Genomic DNA, 20,797 nt, shown 5'->3' on the forward strand with positions numbered 1-20,797 from the left:
TAGTAAAAAATGGTGTTTCCTTCTCATTTTCATAATGTCTTTGACAAAATTCATTTTTTATCAAAAAGAAACTCTTCTGCCTTTTGTAAAAAAACCTTTTGATTTGTAGAATGATAGAATTCTGAACATCTTAAGCAAATTTTCATTTGGGTGAATATATTCGAATTGTCTTGGTTGTATTTAGGAAATAGAGTATGTGAATATAATCTTGAAACTACACCAAGTATTAATGTGTAAAGTATGGTGTGCAGCCTTCTAATGATTCATGCCATTTCTTTATCTTATTATTCTGAAATGGTTTCTAGGGCAAACATGGATACACTGTCATAATGATAAATTATATAGTTTAATCCAACTTCATCAATAATAGCTCAGGTACCTCTTACAGATGTAATACAAGAGTAGCTGTTTCATGTTGTCTTCTAATTCTAGCACAAACACCTAATTATAGAACAATAGTTGCAAAAAACATGTTCAGGGAAAGTGCTTTGCAAGCACTTGGTGCAGCGGAGGAATTCTCGCCGAGAAGACTGTGGCTGGCTAATGCTTCTCTCAGGCCTTCTGTGTTGTTTCCATTTGGTTTTGCACTACTGGCTGACCCCGCCTTCTCATCCATCACGTCGAAGGGAAATCAGAAGACAGAGAGCTGCAAGCCAGACTGTTGCTCAAGAGAAACTCTGTGACCTCCTAACAGGTTACTGTCTTTTGCGGGCATTCAGCTGACCAAATGACTTCTTGCATTTGGGAATTTATTCGTGAACCAACTCTGGCTGATCTCACAGAGCTTGAGAACGCTAGTGTTGTTCATGGCTTCATCCATAAGCACGGTTATCCTGTTCCCTTTTAGACACTCACATGAGGACATCTTTAAAATCAAATATTTCAGATGAAATAGAGGTCACTTTCCCTGTGAGCATATGTGTGCCTTTTGCTAGTACTAATGAAATGATCATTCTGAGCAAAAGCACCACAGTAAGGTAACAGTACAGAGTATTTTGCTGAGAAAGATGAGTTTTCTGTGGTGACTAGGGAAAAAAGTGAGAAGTAACAAAAATATTTTCAAGAATTAAATGGTTTAGTGAAAAGGCATAGGAAATAGTCATGGTTTTATCTCTGGTATTTCAGAAGACAGTTCTGTCTGAATCTATAAAATGGTACAAATACAAATACATCACATGTGCCTGCTGTGACTAAATTTCTCTAATTACAAAACCACACTTGATACGTAGGACCGGTGCATCACCTCTTTTCTTCTTCTGTAATCATTGTGATAGCCGTGCTGCATAATCAGTGTTCATCATGGCTAATTAGAGTTTCTTTGTTGCTGTTTCTGAGATCTGACATTCCTAGAGTTCGACTAAAAAAATCCATTTTAAACATCTCTGGGCTCTAGGGGAAAAAAATGAGAATTCTGGGGTTGTATTATTCACAAATGGCTTTCTGAAATTTTAATGTACTATGATTTTCTTTTTCAGTGAATTTAAATGATTATTCGTAGAGTAAGATCTGCTTATGATCTTGCAAGCCTCTCCAGCGACTTACAGGTACATTCACTTTGGCAAAAGGAGCTGGCAGACCTTCTTGTTAGCAAAAGTCTTATACATTTTTATACAGTATTCAAGAACAGATATTTTTGTTGCATTAGGTTGACATTAATGTTGGTTTCTCTTTAAGTGGAATAGAAAGCTATAGATTTACAACATTTAAGTTTTGTTCACTCATAAGTGTAGTTTTCTTTCAGAAAATGTTTTTAATTTTGGACACTTCAAAAGCTAAATTGTAGTGACAGGAATCGTAGTAAATCTGAGCTAAGCTATTAGAACAAATTTAATCTACTCTACTCTCTGGATGTTAATTTAAGGCCAGACTTTTCTAACTAATAGCTCTGCTGTCTCACTTGGAAATCTCATCTCCTTTCTTCTTCTTCTTCTTCTTTTTTTTTTTTTTTTTTTTTTTTTTTTGTCTTTTTGAGACAGGGTCTCACTATGCAGTTCAGGCTGGCCTTGAACTAACTTTGTAGCCGAGGCTGGTCTCTAACTCACAACAATCCTTCTGCCTCAGCCTCCAGAGTGCTGGGATTACAGGCATGCACCACCATGCCCAGCTCCTTTCTTCTTTATTACAACTTCTAAAGAGTGGAGAGGAGAGTAAACCTACTGGAAGTCAGTGTGTGTCCTACCTTCTTCATTTTGTGTTGTCCTCCCATATTTTATCCACGGTCTTTGACTTGCATTTTCATTACTGGTATTTGCACTTTTGCTGTGGGCAAATTCATTTGAAAATAAACAAATTTCTATTGCTTGGGCAACTATTTTGATTCCTACTCCTGAGAAGTTTCAGGGGATCTAGATACAAGAGCACATGATTACTATAAGATCTGTAAAGATCTATTAGACACGAGATACTGTACAGTATGTGAATTTGTGTTTTTTAAATATCATTTTAAAGATAGAGAAAGAAAAACAAAAACAAAATGACAACAACAAAGAAAAACAAAACAACACAAAAACAATAAAAATGATACAGAATTTGAAGATAAGATAATAGGAAATTAACAATGGTTATTAAATTACATACTGTTATCTTCATTGAATTTGCTCAGATTACCAGATGTAAGAATGCAAGATTGAGAAGATCATCAGTATGTCCTTTGAAAATCTTTACTCCCATAGGATGGAAAATACAGAAGAAATCGGCAGATTCCTAGATAACTATGAATTACCAAAGTTGAATCAAGAAGAAATAAAAATCCTGAATAACCCAATATCAATCATTAAAATCGAAAACATGATTAAAAACCTACCAACAAAGAGAAGCCCAGGTCCTGATGATTTCACAGCTGAATTCTACAAGAAATTGAGAGAAGATTTAATGGCAATTCTTCTCAAATTCTTCAATGAAATTGAAAAGGAAGCAATTCTTCCTAACTCTTTTCTGGAGGCAAGTATTATACTGATACCAAAACCAGAGAAACACCCAGCCAAGAAAGAGTACTACAGACCTCTCTCCCTAATGAACATAGATGCAAAGATACTCAATAAAATATTAGCAAACAGAATTCAGCAAATCATCAAGAATATTATACATCATGACCAAGTGGGATTCATCCCTGGGATGCAGGGATGGTTCACTATATGCAAGTCAATCAATGTAATACACCATATCAACAAAGCCAAAGATGAAAACCACATGATCATCTCAACAGATGCAGAAAAAACTTTTGACAAAGTCCGGCATTCATTCATGGTAAAAAACCCTACAGCAAATAGCTATGGATGGTCTTTACCTCAACCTGATCAAAACCATCTATGACAAACCAACACCAACATCATCCTAAATGGACAAAAACTGAAAGGCTGCACTTTAAAATCAGGAACAAGACAAGGATGTCCACTGTCACCACTCCTGTTCAACGTAGTTCTGGAAACATTAGCCAGAGAAATTACACAAGAGAGAGATATAAAAGGAATAAGGATAGGAAAGGAAGAAATGAAAATATCACTATTCACAGATAACATGATATTCTTCATGGAAGATCCCAAAAACTTCACCAAAAGACTCCTAGAATTAGTCAACAAATTCAGTAGCGTAGCAGGATACAAAGTCAATACTCAAAAATCAATAGCATTCCTATACACAAACAACAAACAGACTGAGAGAGAAATTAAGGAAACCATACTTTTCACAATAGCACCCCCAAGAAATGAAATACTTAGGAATCAATCTAACAAAGGAAGTAAAAGATCTGTACACTGAAAATTACGATATTCTGAAAAAAGCGATTGAACAGGATCTCAGTATGTGAATTTGGAGAGAGTGACAAATCCATGAGCATAATGAGGAAGTCTTCCTAGGTGACAGTTGTTCTGAAGCTTGAGAATATTAATAATAACTGCAATCTACAGAGAGATGTTCTCTGTGCCAGGTTCAGTTCTAAATAATTAACAGATATTCCCTCCTTTAAAAATATCAAGGAGCACTTATAAGGTGCTATGCTCTGTAGTGTGCCCACTCTATACATAAAGAAATTAAGGCCTAAAAAATTTAGATACTTTGGCAAAGGTTTCCGTGGTCCATTTTCTTTTCCAAAGAGGACTACAACAGATCTCCTTTTCTATGTGTTCTTCACAAACCTTGCCATTCCCACGTAACTTCTGCTTGAATCTAGACGAGTTTGGGGCTCGCATGAAATCAACAGAATGTGGTGGAAGTGACACAGACAGACGCCAAGATGAGGTCAAGAAGGAAGAAACACCCACCTTGGTCCCGGGAACGTTTATGCTGGAGCCATGAGCTGCTGTGCTGCCCATCCGGAGGCCCTGGTGCTGTGATGCTCTGCAGAAGCCCAAGGCGACTGGTCCCGCAGGAGAGGCCATTGGAGGAAGCTTGTGCTGGCAAGGGTGGAGGGAGAGAGACAGGGGTGAGGGGTGACTGTCAAAACCCCAGCCGCGCTCCTTCCTCACTGCCCTTCCAGCAGGAGCCGCTGACTGCAGCTGGAGAACTGGGGCCACACTGCTCGTAACACTGGCTTGAGCCCTTGACCCACAGAAAATGTGACATAGTGACACAGCTACTGTTTTCAGCCACTTAATTTAGGGTGACTTGTTCCACAGCGACACGACTACAGACAGGCACACAGCTGATTAGTAGGGACCAGAATTTCAACTCTCACTCCGGACCATTCCCTTACTCCTACTGAGGTTTATAAATACGCCTTCAAGTTGACGTAAAACTTCTGTAATACGTGAGTGTGAAAAAGAAAAAACAAGTTTTTGGGGGGCAGGAAGTGTTTTTGCATGGTGTTCTTTTCTCTTTTGTGGTGGAAGATTAAATGAAGGAAGCGAGAGAGAGTGTTTAATGGGCTCATAAACACATCAGATGTCACAGTTGTAAAATCTGAATGTCCACTGAGTGGACAGATATATGTTGTATCATCAGAGTGATGACTTCAACCATATTACAGTGATACAGTTGTTTAGACAGAAGGGAAACCAGTAAATTTTTTAATGAGGCAATAATTTCTGATCAGGCACCCTGGATTTGTGAACATTGAAACTATTTTGAAGACAGATTTTAGTGAATTTTACTTTTGATTTTGCCTCTGAATAGTTCACAGCAACTTGTTAGGTTGCGTCTCCTACACTAACCAGTAAGTTTACTAGACATGAGAGTGAGGACTTACCTTCTAAAACAGTTACTGGGCTTGATTCATGTATCTCCTGGGATCAGCAGAAATAAAACACTTAGTAAGTATTTACTAAGTAAAAGAAGGATGATAATCTCCTGCAAACATTTCAAAGATGCAAGTCAGTTACATCTGGTAACCTGAGCAACGCAGCTGAAGATAACGGTATGTAATAGAAAAACCACTGTTAATCTCTATCATTTTGTCGTGAAACCCGGTATCACTTCTAATGTTCTTGCCTTGTTTTCTTTATGTTTGTGATGTTGGTATGCTGCTATTGTTCTTTTTTTCTCATTTTCTACTCTCTTTAAAATAAATACATAAATAAAAGAAAAAAGGTTTGCAGTGCAGAAGTTATTGGCATTTGTCATACCTTGGGCCAGTAAACTCCCTAGGTCATGAGGGTCTGCACTTCGTAAATAAATGGTTATGTTTAAGATTTACTTCCTTGACGTGTTGGGGGATAAATATGTGTCATATAAACCCTATTATCAGTAATGTGACATCTTTTCCTACCCTTGTCCTATAATGACCGTGAATGCAAGAGTATCTGAGAATCCAGATAAAAAACAGACCTAGGACATGTCATTTCACGTCACCTACAGAGGCTTCATGTGACTCCTTAGTACTCTTCTGAGATGGGTGTTTCTACACCATTGCTCCTGTAGTCAGAAATTTATATTCTACCAGTGTTGATGAGAAGGCACCTGTAATCCCAGCACTCCGGGAGGCCAGGCCTGGAGATTACAACGTGAAGCCCAGCTTGAGGAATTTAGAAATTTAGTGAGATACTGTCTCAAAATTTAAAAAGGGCTGGCAACGTAGCTCAGTGTGAAGGCTGTGGTTCAATCCCAGTACAAAAAAAAGCCGGTACTCTCCTTCTAATTTGTGAAGTTTTAAGAAGATCTACACTACACAGTCCACCTCCCTTATTTGTGAAGTTCTAATGAAACCCTAAATGTAAAAATATAATGATGCAAATATGAATGGATAGTATATATAATAGTATACATTTGGTAATTACAATTGTTTATTATTATTTTTGCTGATAATGTAAGGAAAATAGAAAAAAGAAATTATTTACATTTACTCATTAGATTTTTGTTGCCTGTGTTGTAGACTGTGTATGACTTTTTATTTCATGAAGAAAAACAGATTACACAAACTTGGAACCTTCTGCCACATCATCCAGTGGAGCAATTGTTGTGTGGCCCTTTGATGAGAATTATTTATAAGCTGCATAGAGAATTTGGATTAAAGGAGGTTTTCATGGGAAGGTTACCTTGCTATAAAATAGAACAACAAAGGATAACAAATTTCATGTTTAATTACCATCTGAGAAATAAGGATAACAGTAATAATGAGTCATATTTATTGAGCGCTTTCTGTGAAATTATTCCTTTACCTGTAATAATTCACTTAATTTTTTCAACAACTGATGGGGCATGATTGCTATTATATTCAGTGAATAGCTAATGAAGCCTAAGAACAGGTGAAGATCACCAAAGAAGGAGAGAACCAGAGTTTTAGGTTCATGAGTGGCTTTTGTAGGTGTGATCACCGGTATGGTGAAAGCTGCCGCGGAGTGCCGTTCAGGGGAACGTTAGGGTCGTAAAACTAGTACGATGTGTCCTTATGCACCTGTTGTCCAGGCGTGGCACCGTGCAACTTCACACTCTTCCCCAAAGTCAAAATGACCACGAAAGGTAAATGTTTTTAACTGATTCTTGACGTCAAAGCAGCCATGACAGGGCAACTAAGGACACTCATAAAAAAGGATTTCCAGACTGCTTCAGAAAGTGGTAAGAACAATTTCATAATGTGCTCAAACCAAGGGGGAGTATTTTGAGGAGGATCCACAACAATGTGTCTTTTACTGTAATACTACTTTCACGTTCAGTATATGCTCAAATTGAGAATAACTTCAGTTGTAATGTTTTCATCATCTTTTGAAATACTCTTAAAAATAACTAACCCTGTGGAAATGTGGACTGCACTGACAAGTATAGAGCAGATAATGGCTTGGGTTTCACTCTCTAAGATGTTTCCTACCAAAGTGTATCTTGTTTTTTTCCATCTTTCCCTTTATTTGGTGAATTTCTGCTGAATCGTTTCTAAAAGTATGCTAGTGCAGACATGAAAAAAAACACGACACTTATTTCATACCTGAGAGAGCACTTTGGTTGGATTTCAAAATTTACAAGACGTTTTCATCGGCATCATCACATTCGTGCTTCTCAGTACTTCGATGAAGTATCATCATGCTCTTAAAAGAGTCTCACAGACGTGAGGTGAACTGCACAGATCTCACAGAAATGGTGGGAGTAGGATTCAAACCGAGGTTTTCAGAGCTTGCACCTTGGTAATCAGTTTCCCTCAGCTGTGATGGTTCATCCCCCCTTTATCGTCACTGCAGTCATGAATAGTATAAAAAGAAACTCAGTGGGACCTCAGGAAACTCGGGAGGGTCAGGGTTTGTGTTGCGCTTCTGTGTGTTCCCTAATGACCGGAAGAAAGTGAGTTACAGCGGTCTTGAGAAGCAAACACATATATATTATTTTTATAACAATCCTAGATTTAAAACTGTGTGTTGAAACTTTTTTCAAGATCTAGGACCTTGTAGGGATGTGTGATTTCCAGTGATGCGGATCGATACAAAGCTTGCTTTAACCTAAAGAGAATTACACTAAGCAAGATACCTGAAGAGAAATATACTGGTCAGTCATTGAAATAAGTTTAGGCCATCATTTCATGAAACATTGATTCAAAAATGACTCTGATATGCAAGAGGTGTGTGCACTTTGGGTAATTTTCAAAAGGCAAATAAAAAATCCTTTAAAAACAAAATGGAAATATACATGCTAAGTTGGGTGAAATACATTTGGTGTGGAAAAGGTGTGGACTGTGCATTAGAAATTCTCATGTTGTGTTTTTGCTCCGTTATGGCCACCACTGTTTAGATTAATGTGAACTCCCTAAAAGCAGTATAAACCATCACTAAAACTGTGTAATCACAGACTAAGTGACCTCCGACTTAGAAAAGAAACCCTTTTGGAAAAATGATCAAATATAAGGAACTCACATCCACAAATTTAGCTTAAAGAGAGACATAAATATCCTGTTTATGTAGCTGTTTTTATAGACTTTTTATGTGTTTGCAGTTTTGTTGTATTTTTTGTCCTAAAGTAGAAATGCAACACTGTTCTTGCAAACATCATATTTAATTCTTGGAGAGACAGCAGTGGGTCATTACAGATGGATTTATATTCTTGATGATATCATTGAACTTTTGTCATGAGGAACCTGGAAGACCTGCTGTATGTCAGGGAATTTTTGTCATTCATCTTGCTTTTGAAAGACCAAATTTATTTGCAACCTTGAATGACATTGGACACATGAAACAGCCTGAAATCTATCATGTCATGAGTGTCTCATAAAACTGCAATTTAAAATCCTAAGTATTGACCTGGTTTTCAGAACCATCTTCAAAGCCAGTGACTTTCAACTTTTTTACTTATGAACACTGATTTTCAGTTGATTACAATAACTTTATATTTTCATTAATTTCTTTCTGAGTGTATGAGGCCACCAACCATGTCTTCTTATCCCCTTTTAAAGAAAAGTAAAAAACAGTAGGATCGGAACTGCAAGTGTGTTTCTTCCTTTTTATTAATGTCAATATGTAACTGGTCAGCGGACCGGCTCAGCTAATGTGCTTTACCCTTCCTTTGGATAGTTCAGTCAGATTATATATAAAGACAACAGAACGACATGAAAATAGAGCTATCAGATAAAAGCAAGAATGTTTTTGAACTTCAGCATTGAAGAGCAAGGCAATATACCTTACTATGGCTTTGTAATTCCATCCATATTAAAATGGAATTTGTGTTCAATACAAATTAAATAAAAAAGCAATTAAACATGTTCTATAAGCCAATTTTGGATTTTTAAATATGTAATACAACTAATGTTTAGCTAATAGTATAATTGATCCTATTTATAGAGTTTATGCTGTGCTAAAAAACTGCTAAACATTTACAACAAATTATATAATTTTCATGATAGCATTTTAAAGTACTTTTTACTCTAACAATGACAAAATTAACATGAAGTCAGAGGCAAACTGTTCACGAAAGCGTTCACTGCTGTGCTCGTTTGTACCCTGACAGATCAGGAAATCTGAATAAACACCGTTCTGTTGGGAGTTGTTGCCTGTCCAGGAAAACTGCTACCTGCTACGTTTTGCTGTTCTTCAAGGGTTTCTCCTTTAGCCCTGATGGGAAATTCATGATGTAGACAGTGTGATATCCTTCTGTTTTATCAAATCTTACACAAAAAAGTGCAGTTAAAGAAGAACAGTGAGTGCTCCTGCTGAGTGACATCAGACAGAAAGGCAGGTTTGTAAATACTTCCTGGTGTTTCCGTATCCAGCTTGTTTACGGGTTCTGGCATCCTGCGACTCCTGCCTCTTCTGCAAAGTCAAGACGAGCAGGAAGCATTTTAAATCAGTGAAGGACGCCGAGGCAGCCACCGCAGTGCCGCTGAAGGTGCTCATGAAAGAGGGCTGCAGAGCTGCTTCAGAAAGCAGCATGGCGGGATGTTTTCAAAATAAGGGGGTGGGGCTAGAGGGGATTAATGATGGCAGTCAGTCTTCCTTTGTAATACACTGATTTATCTATTTTCTGAGACAGGGTCTCATTGTGTAGTGCAGGCTGACACTGAAATCACTATGTAGGTCAGGCTGGCCTTGAATTTACAGCAATCCTCCTGCCTCAGCCTCCTGAGTGCTGGGATTACAAGCAAGCACCACCTCACCTGGCTTGTAATACTTTTCAAAATGTAAACATTCACCATATTTTTTATTACTTTTTGCATGTGGGTCCCTTTTATAGGGTAATACATGGTCACTAATATATCTTCCAATAAATATGTTCTAGAATCCGGTCATTACCACTTGAATCTGAAGGGTGCCGCAGAGCCCAGAAGCACCCACAGGCATCCCTGCTTTCTCAGGCTGGTGCGATGACACAGCCTTGGCTGTGGAAGTGGACTGAAGAAATGGCCTGTGCTCTATGCAGCTGATTAGCTTTAAGCTCTTTAAGAAACAATCTCAGCACAATCTTGAAGATCGTTTTTTAGAATCATATTACATATTTTGCTAAATATGCTAAAATTCAAGTATCTATAGATTTTATACTAAAAATTATGCAACTTTACACCAAAATATAGGATACATGAAAAAGAAAAAAAAGTTATTGTGGTTTGTGTCTGAATGTCCCCCAAAGCCTCGTGCACTTTTAAATGGGACTTTTTCAGAGGCAGCCGCATCTATAGTTTTATAATTGACTCATGGTTCAGTGCTAGGATTAAGGGTGCTGAGATTAAGGTGATTGTTGGATCAGTCCATTGACTGGATTGGCACCACCCTAACCCGAGCAGCCTGGATAAAATAAAAGGGGCAGAAAGAGGCTTGCTTCTCCTTTTGCTCTCCTGCTTGTTGCTTTGCTGTCTTCCACCACCATGAACTGCTGCCCCTCTGCCGTGTGCCGCCCTGCCGTGGATCCAGCAGATTATGGACTGAAACCTCCACAAACTATGAGCTAAATAAACCTGTTCTCCCTTAACTTTGAGCATCAAGTATTTTGTCTCAGCAACAAGAAAAGTACATAAGACAGAGGTAATGGAAACCTTACAGCTTTAACTTTAAATAAATAGTTTCAGTTTATTTGCTGTTTTGTTTGTTTATTTGTTTTCCTGAAACCATCTTTACTGCAAAGTGGATATACAGAAAAGGACAGAATAACAACAAAACTGTTCATTCATAGTGATTTCATAGAGAAATAGTAACCATTAACATACTTGGTTTTGTCTTTTAATTTTTTGGTAAATATGTAGATATTTGAGATTACTATTATGTATGAAACTTAAGTAAATAAACCTTAATATATAAAGGTATTTACAGAGATAAATATTCTTTTGGAACATCAGTGCTAATTGCCGTATGGTTGTCATAGTTGATTTAAAACTTTATTATTTACTGTGGTTATAGTTTTTATTCTTCCTGTGATATTAAAATATATACAACACTATGTGCATTTTGAGTATGTCCTTAGCATATATATTATTACAAGTGGAATTGCTGGGGAGAAAACTGTATGAATTTTTTTTCTTTCTTTCTTTATCTTATTTTTTATTTTAAAGAGACTAAAAAATAATTTAAAAATTTAGAAATGATACAGAATTCCAAAAAAACAAGATAACAGGAATTCAACAATGGTTGTTATATTGCATATTATTACCTTCAAAGTAGTTGTTCAGATTACCAGATATAAGCATGTAAAATTAGTAAAAAAAGAAAGCGTTAACTGTTGCTTTCAACAAACCAATATAGTGGTACAATTATCTTAGCTATCTTGTATCTTATATCCCTTTCTTCTTTTCTCCTTTCCCCCATCCCAGTTATTCTTTCCTTTTTGAGCAGTTTTTTTCCCAAATGGATAAAAAAGTTGCGGTATTTCTATACAATGGAGTATTACTCAGCTATAAAGAAAGATAAACTTGAGGCTTTTATAGGTAAGTAGATGCAACTAGAGAACATATTCATAAGTGAAATAAATCAGACCCACATGTGTAAACATTGTATTGTCTCTCTAGTATAAGAACCTGAAAGGTAAATAAAATCCAGAATGTATGAATATTTTGGTGTCTGTAGCCACTTGAACCTCAGGAAGTCTGCCATAGTTTGTTACTGCCATAGTTTGCTTACTAGCAAAATAAGGTACATTCTTTTTGTCAAGCACTCACCACCTCTACACATTAGCACTGATTTTCCTGTTCCACAATATCTACTGTAAATTTTGGTTCTTATTTGCATTTTCAGTTTCTCACACCAGAGAGATAATGTGATATTTACACATGTGTCTGACTTATTTCACTTATGATTAAGGTCCTAAGTTCCATCCATTTAGCTATAAATGTCTCAATTTTATCTTTCTTTATGTATGAGTAATACTCCATTATATTAAAAAAATCTTTTTTATCCATTCCTCAGTTGATGGGCATTTAGGTTGTTTCCAAGATTTAGCTCTTACAAACTGTGCTGCTATAAACGTAGATGCGCATATATCACCGTGGTATGATGTTAGCATTGGTTTTAATCTTCATAAATATTACTATGGAAGTCAAGTATTAGTTTCATTGTTTAATTTTTTATTAGCAGTGAAGTTCAACAATATGTGATGTTTACTGCCCATTGTATTTTAAATTTTTTTAATTTTTCTTTTATTTTGGTAAACCAAATTTCTCTCTGTATTTGTGAATGTTCATCTTCCCTTATGTATATATGATTTTTATCTTTGTCTTTTATGTGCTAATGTTGTTTTATTTATTTTATATTTACCTTTGAATTTTGGACACTGGTGCTTAGGTGAGGATATCTATCAGCTTTTCATTTATACTTTTTATTTCTAGTGTTAGTTTAGCTCTAAAAATAGATGACGTGTGTGAAATACCTTTAGCTGTTTTATTTGTTACCAAAATTTTTCCAGAGCAAAAGAAAAAAATCGAGTCCTTTGGTATAATTTTTATATACTAATAATTTTGACCAAGATAAACTAATTATCTTTTATTTCTTAACTACTGCCAATATCAGAATCTAATATTACCAGTTAGGCTGTGAGTTTTCTGAAGGTAAGGGGACAAATGTAATTTACATCTGTTAATAAACTATATGATTATTAGGTAAACATATACAGAAAGGGACCCTTGTACATATTTATTATTTTACAATTTTAGACTTAAAATTGATTACCTTTATTAATATTTTTATCTCATATTATCTTACAGAGATTATACTGATTCATATTCCATATGAATAGAAGTTCTTACACTCAACTCACTACGATCAGATGTGAGAGTGTAAAGGAAGAGATATCCAGATATTTTTAGTAGCAAAAACATTCACCTTCTTCAGTAAATAGTGGATTTAAAAAAACAGGAAAACTGATGATCAGGATGGAAAATTTCACCTGAGAAGTAGAATTTAATTAAAGAAACAACTGAAAACTATAGAAAGAAAAGTAATTAAACTGAAGTATATGCAATTAATAGTATATTATAAATAGCTGATTATCAAATTGATAACTGGGAAGCCAGGACAATAGAGTATTCCTAATGAAGTCCAGGAAATGTAACAAGACACTGGAAAACAGGAAATATGACAAGACATTGGTGTATACATAAGTTTCACAAACATGAATATGAAAATAGGAGAAAAAGAGAAAGCAAATGGGTTTGAGCAGATAATGTGAGAACAATTTCTCAGGACAGATGTTGATGTCTTAAAGAAGCCATGGGCCAACTAAGAGTTCTACTCTGCTGAAGAAACTCTCTGAAAGTGAATGCATGATAAATGGAGCATAGGCAAACCCCACCTGGGAAACCGTTTCAGATAATTCATGTATAAACCGTCTTCAAGAATGAGGAGGTCTGAAGTGTGGGCTGTGCAGAGTAACTTCGTTGTAAGGAGCATAGAATAACTTCATTACTCTACAGAGGAGTGAGCTGCTAGATACCACATTAGCTCAGAGATCGAGGGCAGCAACAAAAGTTCTAAGTCAGGTTTACATGAAAATGGCATTTTACCTATGCAGTTTTTCCATTTGGAACACATGATACTGGTCTCGACTAAGGAAAATATCTACAAAATCAAATTGAGATTCATTCTCCAAAATGTCTGATTCTACTCCTCAAAACTGTCAAGGTTATCAAAAACAAGGAAATTATGAGAAGCAACCAAGAGGAGCCTAAGGAGACATAATAACTAAATCTAATACAGTAACCTAGAAGGAATCCTGGGACAGAGAAACAACACTGTTTACAAACTGGGGAAATCTGTATGAACTATTTAATATTCATATGTCAATATTGACCCATTAATTACAATAAATGTACATTACTGATATGTTTATAAAGCTGGAGGATGGGATACACTTGCAATTTTCCCTGTAAATCTAAAATTGTTCTAAAATTATAATTTCATTTAAAAATTCAGTTGAAAAATATCATTTCTTGACAAGCAACACACGAAAAAAAATTCTTGCCAGCCGATGCACATGGAAAGAGATACTAAGGCCTTGTCTGAATGGTTGCTTTCAAGCCGTATGTATTCAAAGATATTTGATAGCTTAGTTAAGGTTTATCCTTCCCACAATTCTTCATGAATTTGATTTTTTAGCTGATGTATTTCCTTTTATCCTGAATGCCATCTTTCTGTAATCTTCAAATGATGATGATATTGCAATATTATTTTTTCTAAAAATAACAGTATCTTAGACAAATATATTGTTTTAGTACATACTTTAGAAGTCATATTTTAAGAAAGATATTTCCAACTTTAAGTGACTAGTACATTATCTAAAATCTAACCCTTAGGTGTTTGACATCCATATCATATTTGTATATTACTTTCCATGTTAACTTTTTTTCTACTTCAACAAACTTTATATATACCTGTATCTGTCATTCAGCTTTCTATTCTTCACTGTTAATCTTTGATGGCAAAGTGATGGTTCTGGATTTATATAGCATGATTCAGTGTCCATAGAGTGCACTTCTGTTTACCTCTTCAGTAGTGTACATCTGCTATGAAGATGTGGCAGTTCAAAATTTGTATGCCCCTCCTAACAAAGATTATACAAAACAAAAACTGCAACAATAAAAAGAAAAAGGTAAACTCAGATGCCCTTTAACTGTAGAAAAAACATTTGAATTGTTAAAAGTATAAAGATAATGAAAAACATGATTAATGAACTACAACTAACTAAATACATGTATTTGTAGATATTAGAAATATATACCTGTTAATATGTGTATATCTATATATACATCCATACACATATCTACGTACAAAAAGCACATCACCTCAACAGTCTCAGAATACACATTCTTTTCCAGTAAATGTGGATTTTGGGGATCAAAATTGACTATGTGCTGGAATATAAACCAAGCTTTAATAATGCTTAAAAAAATTAGTGCATGCAGACTATATTCCCTGTCCACCATGGAATTAATTTAGTATTTCATAATAATGAGAGGACTAGAAGTTCTTTAAGTGTTTAGAAAACACCCCAAATGTACTTTTAAAAACCTAAGAAAGAAATTTTATTCTATATTGTGAAATATTTTTTAGTTGAATGATAGTTTAAATATGCCAAAAAATAAGACCATAGTGATACTTTACGTCTAGACTAAAATAAACGCATTAGTGCAACATCCGCCTGAAGAAGGCTGCCATCAACTTTCCTCGCCTGGACACACATGCAGTGCCCCGCTGAGAGGGGAAGGAATCCTCCCTCCTTACCTCTCAGCTGACCTGGCGGATTTAATCGATAGGCGTCTAAGAAGTGCTGCTACCTGACTTCGGAGGTACTATCATAAACTATCCCTCAGGTTCTGTTCAGTCCCTCTGGGGAATGATGGCCAGCATTTGGATTCTCTAGATTTGGAGAGCACCCAGTGAGGAGGCGTCTGTGTTAGTGGTGTCCACAGGCTGTGTGCAGAGAGGCTGCAGCCACCCGGTGCCCAGCCGCCTCGGCCCAAGTCTCACAAGTGAGTGGAAGGAAAGCCTGCGTGGCCGTCCAGCCCCCGCTCCTCCTGACTTCCACCATCTGCGGGACCCCACGTGAAGACGGTGCAGCTAAGCCCTCAGCTCCCAGAAATGTGAAAACCAGTAATACATTGTCTCTTTAAACCACCTGGTGTTGGGGTGGTTTGTTACATATTTGCAGACAACCAAAAGTATTTTGAAAGAATAAAAGCTAAAATGCAGTGTTCTAAATTTCCATCCATCTCAAGAACAGTGAAAGAAACCCAAAGAATATAGAAAGTAGTGGTAAAGATCCTAGCACAAGTAACTGAATGGAAAAAATGTATAGTCCTGATGAATTATTAGAGCCAGAACCTTTTTCTTGGAAAAGCCTAAAATAGGTGAAGAGCTGAGATAGAAAATAACTAGGTAGATATATAGATGCATATGTACATACATAAAAGTAATAAATGCATAATATGGCTGATGAGAACATTTCAGAGGTAGAAGAAAATATTATTGAGAACTTAATAGCACTTACATGAAATGAGAAAATTGCTTAAAGCGCAATTTCTTCAACATATTTAATGAAAAACTCAATGTTAAACATGAAGTAAACAATGCAATATGAAGTGCACACACACACACACACACACACACACACACACACACACACACACACCACAAACCTAGGATCTAGATGACATGAAAGAATTTGTCCAAGGAAGATATTACACCAATCTTACGTATATTCTTTCAGAGAATAAAAACCAGGAAAAACTTCCAATTTGTTTTATGCATCCAGTACAATATGGGTGTGTAGTAAGTTATATAAAAAAGTACAAACTAATTACAAAAATCTTAAACAAAATATTAGATAACTGAATGCAGAAATACATTAAAAAGGAGTGTATCATCCAGGTTTATTTTAGTGATTCAAAACTCAGTGTTGTCACATCACAGAATTTATAAGAACTATATTACTGACTTTGTAGGTAAAGAGAAAGTAGTAAACAAAGCTTACAATATATTTATGGTACAAATATGTGGGAAACGAGTGGAATTAAGGCTACTCTGTCTAGGTATGCAAATGAATGAATAGAACTACAGTTACAGATATATCTCCAATTCCAGAGTACTTATGTCTTCTACGAAACCTGAAAACTATCCTTTTGAGATCTAGAGAAGGAAAAAGATCACCATTTCCACCACTTCTATTTAACACTGTACATAAAGACCAATAAATTAAAAATGAATATTTAAGGATTGAACCAATGGACAGAATATTCGGACACGTATTTCGACAAGATGTCATCCAAATGGCCAATAGCACAGAAGTGTGCCCGACCTAGTTACTAATCAGGAAAATGCAAATCGCAGTCACAACGTGGTGCCATTGTAAACTCAGGAGCGCGGCAGTGAGAGGAGAGCGCCCCAAATGCTGCCAAGAGCAACTAGCGTCTGGTCCCCAGCGCGCAGCTGGCGGAAGCGTACGTTAGAGTAATCCCTGTAAAAACTACTCGGCTGTGACTGCTAAAGTGGAGTGCGATCTTCTGACCTAGCAGCTCCAGTCTAAGGTGTGTTGCTCAGAACATGCGTAGGGGAATTAATTGACGTGTATAAGAATGTCCACGGCGGCACCCTTCACAATAGCAGAAGCAAGAAAATATCCAAGTGTCCATTGTGTGTAAAATAGAGAAATGTTGTGTTATACTCACAGAATAAAATAATACAAATGAGGATGAATAAACTACAAGCATAGGTAACAACATGGATATCTTTCAGACTATTGAATAAAAGAAGCCGCACACACACGCACACACACCAATACACAGTGTAATTCTACGTGTACAGTTCAAAACCACACTAACCTACAGTGATAAAACCGCAGTGTTTGCCATTGCCCTCTGCTTTCTTCAGCAAAGAAGGCTGCTCCTGCCCGGGTGCTAATCACGTTGTAGCACTGCGCGGAGACTGAACTGAGAGTGTAACTCAGGGGTAGAGTGCTGGCTTAGGATGCAAAAGACCTTGAGTGTGCTCCCTAGCACTGCAGTGAAAAGAAAAAAAGACACTGAAGTATTTTATTTCTATAAAGGCACCGTAATGCGCCCTTACAATTGTACAATGCCTCCGTGTGTGCCACACTCCAAGGAAAACTTAAGCGGGAGCAAGCAGTGGCAGTGGCGGCGCAGCCCGCGGCACACAGTCCGTGCTGTGCAGTCACGGTGAGCTGGGTCTCACTGCCTGCTGTCTTCTCTTCCTCAGTGCCGGTTCCTCCTTTTGTAGGTGTGCAGGCTGGTGTCATGGCTGCTCTTTTTCTGTGCTTGCACTTTGCCTCTGCCGTTCCTCAACAACCCGCTGCCCCTCTTTTTCCCTCCCCGTCATTCTCTCCCTCTTCCTCTCTCTCCCATGCTTTCTGGCTCCTTCGCATTTCCCCCCTCTCCCTCACCCAGCCATGCTCCTCTCATGGGGCAGAGATCTATCTAGTCAGCCACCTGTTGGAGCAGAACTGTAGTAGCAGATCGCCTCCTGGGCCACTCTCGAGCCTGTGGATGGGTTGGAATACTTAGCAGCTGTCCGCTGGAGAGAGGGGATCCACAAAATTGAGCATCAGCTGTAGAAATAATTTGGGGACACAGGTTTAGAAGTGGGTATAGCTCCTACAAGCAAATCACATTTCTGTTTAGTCCTCAACCCCAGATGGAGTCTAACTTTGGGAACCTCACTAGTACTTTTGCTATCCTTCCACTTCATCAAACTTCATCGACGTGTCAGTAAGTGCTCAGTAGTATTTGAAGAGCTGGTAACAACGTAGCTAACAGATGAGCAGGTGACCTAGTGCCGGCTTCGGTTTCTCTCCTGATCACAACCTCATTCTCAAGTGATGATTGTGTATGAGATTTCTGAATGTGTACCGTTAGCTATCAAAATCCGTAAGGCCAGAAAACCTCTTGATTCACTGTTCAAAAGTGCTATTTCAGATCCTAAGATCATGACTGACTTCTTTCTTTACAGTCACTTGGAGCTCCCCAGCTCCAATGAGAATGAGGTGCCATTGTGTCTCATTTAGTCTAATGCTGGAGTATGATGTCACTGCATGTTTCATCTTTGGGAGAGCCGCCAAAGTCTCTCTGTGTGTTTAGTTTTAAGGGGCTGATTCTATTTAACGGTCTCATTGCAGGTGTAAATGAGTGTGCCAGTGACGGCGGCGGCTGCCAGGGCCAGTGCTGAATACGGCTGGCAGTTCTTGCTGCAGATGTCAAGCTGGCCAGAAGCTGAGGAGGACGGCAGAGGGTGTGAAGGTCACAGTTCCGGCTGCCTGTTTACTGGTGAGGGAAGAGGCCATGTATACAGCTTAGAAGAGGGAGGGTAGTGTTTTAGCTAGAGCCAGTTGAAATGCTTGTGTGGAATATTGTCAAGAGCACAGATCTTCCTCTCATGCCTAGATCACAAAATCGAAACCCATAAGAACGCTTCAAGTAGCTTATTACAGGAAACATATGATTATATGCTGGTTTGGTTGTGTCAGGTTCTGATTATGGAATTTCAATCATTCATTTAAATCCCCTGGGTAATGTACATATTATTGAAAGCATTTTATTTAATTCTAGGGTAAAAATCATGCTTATCATAAAATACTCATATGTTGCTGCAATAGAATTTGAGGGGCACAGACTAAACACTTGCTGTAAAATTGTCTTTGTGCACCACCTTTACTATTCTGTGTCCTTTTAGAATGATTTATTTCCCAGTTTTTTGTATTAGTCTTCTTATTCATTTAGCAGTTGTTGAATACCTGCTCTGTATCATACATTACTGTGTGTTCCAGTGATATAAAAATTAATGATAAATAAATTATTTCCTAAAAGAGCTCGTTGATCAGAGGCAGAGATTGAAACATCCCAAAACCTTACAGTACACATTATAGCAATGTATTAAGTGCACTACATTCAAATAGACAAAGATTGGAACACCTTTACTATTTGTGTGTCCTAGGGTAAGTGATTTAATCTTGCTAACATTCTCCTCCTGTAAAGTTTAGAATAATGATAGTTCCTAAAACTATAAAATTTGCTGTGAGAATTAAATAAGATCTGCATGAGGCTGAAACAGGAGGATCACTGTGAGTTCAAGACCAGCCTGGCCTTGAGTGAGCTCAAGGCCAATCTGAACTGCGTAGTGAGACTCGGTCTCAAAAAGACAAAAAAAAATTAGACCTGCATTTAACTTGTTTAGCATGGTGGGTGACCTCTCGTACATGTTTGAGTAATGTCTGTGCCTTGTACTTGCATTTGTGAACTCAGTTGCTGCCCACGTTTATCGTAGTATCTAAAATTATGCTGCATTCTCCACTGATTGATTCATCTACTGATTCACTCACCAGACATGTATGTGATGCATGCATTGTGCACCATGTCAAACAGACAGTATAGTTTGGTTCCAAATATTGACTCTGACACTTATTAGCTATGAGACTAATGGCACGTTACTCTCTCTCTCTCTCTCTATATATATATATATATATACACACACACACACACATGTATATATATTAGCTTTCCTGTGCTAGAACAAAATACCAGACTCCTATGGCTTACAGGAGGCAGGTTTACTTTGGCTTACACTTTCTGTGGGTTCAGATCAAGGTCAGCAGGCTACAAGGCAGAATCGGGCTGATATAAGGGCATGGTGGGGGAAGGGTGCCCACATGCTGCTTGGGAAGCAGAGAGAGGGAGGGGAGGACTGGGGGATGGGACTATCAACTCCTTCAAGTCAGATCTGTAGTTACCCACCCTTCTGACCAGACCCCACTTCCGAATGTGAGACTTTTGGCAGAGATCACATTTTTTATCTAAACCATAATATTCCACATCTTGTTCCCAAAAGATTCATGTCCATCTGATTGTCCAAAGTGAATTTAGTCCATCTCTAAGAATTGTCAAATTCTTAACAGTTCTAACATTCCAAGAATGTTCAAGGCTAAATTCCCTTCTGAGACTGAAGGCAAACTCTTACCTATGAGCTTG

General features: G+C 37.4%; 1 protein-coding gene across 3 annotated transcripts in view; it reads left to right on the top strand.

Moving 5' to 3' along the window:
- LOC102013566 overlaps positions 1-20,797 on the top strand; it is a 399,641-nt gene that overhangs the window by 362,486 nt on the left and 16,358 nt on the right. For all 3 annotated transcript variants that reach the window (XR_001235774.1, XR_001235776.1, XR_001235778.1), the window contains exon 4: positions 18,952-19,099. The gene's annotated coding sequence lies outside the window, so the exon portion shown is untranslated. The remainder of the gene's footprint in view (positions 1-18,951; positions 19,100-20,797) is intronic.

This window comes from Chinchilla lanigera, unplaced genomic scaffold (genome assembly GCF_000276665.1).
Source record: "Chinchilla lanigera isolate Chin_1 unplaced genomic scaffold, ChiLan1.0 scaffold00047, whole genome shotgun sequence".
Classification (NCBI taxonomy): domain Eukaryota; kingdom Metazoa; phylum Chordata; class Mammalia; order Rodentia; family Chinchillidae; genus Chinchilla; species Chinchilla lanigera.